This window comes from Microtus ochrogaster, chromosome 17 (assembly GCF_000317375.1).
Source record: "Microtus ochrogaster isolate Prairie Vole_2 chromosome 17, MicOch1.0, whole genome shotgun sequence".
Lineage (NCBI taxonomy): Eukaryota > Metazoa > Chordata > Mammalia > Rodentia > Cricetidae > Microtus > Microtus ochrogaster.
The window spans coordinates 1514710-1516823 of record NC_022019.1 but is presented as its reverse complement, the minus strand read 5'-3'; positions in this window follow the sequence as shown (position 1 = coordinate 1516823).

Genomic DNA, 2114 nt, shown 5'->3' with positions numbered 1-2114 from the left:
GAAGAAGAAACAGACCACACCTCAAGTATCAACCAGACAGTGTCAACAATTATCTGCTCACAGCTAGTGATGTGGCTTTCCCATCTCATCAAGTATCCCCTAGCCCTTGAAAGACGGTTATACACCCATGCCCCTCCCACCGTTAATCCTTTTAGATTGTTCTTTGAGAAGTTTGTTTCCAAAGCATCATTATCACTCTTGTCATCCTTCAAGAGCTGACAAACACTCAGCCCTGTGCGTTTTCCTAATTGGCTCATGGTTCTCTAACAGTTCTTTCATTTGACCTGGTATTTTCACAGGCTCTACACATACAATTTGGCTGGTCTGCCTTTTCCAGTCTAGTCTATAGCTGTGTTGTTTAATATTACAGACACATGTGACTAACTCCAACACATAAGAACTGAAATTAAATTAAAACGCAGTCTCTTAGTTGTGATAGCATCCACAACTAAGCGTGGATAGCCAAACATCCACGCTGTCACTACAGAAAGTGTGAGGGGCTGCCGCGGACCTCAAGGTTCCCCTCCCTCTCCTGTCCGTCTTATTCTCTTCAATTTAACATTGAAAAAGAAAACAAAACCCCTCAAACCCAAGCCAGGCACGGTGACACACTTCTGTAATCTCAGCACTTGAGAAGCCCAGGGCAGAAAGTCACAAGTTTGAGGACAACTTGGGTGAATGCTGAAACCCTGGTCTCAAAAGCAAAAACAGTCAAGAAGGAAGAGGAGGGGAGAGGAAGAGGAAAAACAGACAGAAGTGGGGGTAGGGGAAGGGGGAGGACACGGAAGAGGGAGAGAGAGAGAAAATCCCAGGTCAAATTTCCACATTTTACTGATTGAATTCCTGTGTATTGTTTATATCACCATTATTGTTGTTTCTGTGTGTGAATGCATGTGTGTTTGCACACACATTGGAGGACAGAGCTCAGTGTCAGGTGTTTTCTCCAGTTGTTTCTGAGTCAGGTTTTCTCAACATGGAGCTCATGAGTTGGCTATACTGGCTGGCCAGAAAGCCTCAGGAATGTTCCTTGTCTCTGCCTCTGTATCACTGGGATTCAGGCTATGAATATCCCAAATCCTCTGGATTATTATTGTATAATTGTTATCAGCCACAAATCCCAGGACATATTGGTATAGAGAAATTAACTTTTCTGGAGGTTGTAACTCAGTAGATTTGTGACCCCTGAAAGAGTTGTAACAGCACAAACATCCACACTGTCACTGCAGAAGTGTGAGGGGGCCACTGTGGACCTCAAAGTTCCACTTTGTCACAGATTCTTAGCTAATTCTGAAGCTTTTATAGCTTTGGACCTGATGGTCTTGGAAAGTGGTTGTCTAAGATGAACTACAATCCCCAGAATTCCTCTCTGGCATATCTCCTGTGGATTAGATCACAGCAGACCTCCTGTGAGACAGCTGCAAGAGAAACTAACTGGGCAGTGGTAGTGCACGCCTTTAATCCCAGCACTCAGGAGGCAGAGGCAGGAAGATCTATGTGAGTTTGAGGCTAGCCTGGTCTACAGAGTGAGTTCCAGGTCAGCCAGGGCTACCCTGTCTTGAATCTTCCCCACCTAAAGAGGACACCTGTGAAAAACCAACAGCCAGCTCACAATCATGGTAGAAGACTGTTCTTCCTAAAATTGGGGATAAGACAAGAACAGCAAGACAAGAACCCCTCTCTTTCTCTCCATCTCCCTTTTGTTTTTGAGGTGGGAGTCTCAATGCTGCCCATGCTCGTGACCAACTCCTGGGCTCCCTTGATGCTCCCACCCCAGTCTCCCACATAGCTGGGGCTACGGGCTTGGCCTACCATGCCTAGATTATTCTCATCAGTTTAAGTGAACATTTCATTAGACATTCTTTCCACAGAAATTGGGCAAGCCATTTTAAAAAATGGCATCTGAATTAGAAAGAGAACTATGAAAACTATCTATGTTTTAAATTAACATAATTTTATATGTGGGAATTAAATTAACATGATTTTACATGTGGGGATGGGGATACAGCTCAGTGATTCTATGCGTGAGGCTGACACCCACCAGCTAGCATCCCATAAAATAAAAGCAAAGACACTAATGAAAATATTATATTCCTTTGGTGTGGAAAGTCCTTCTG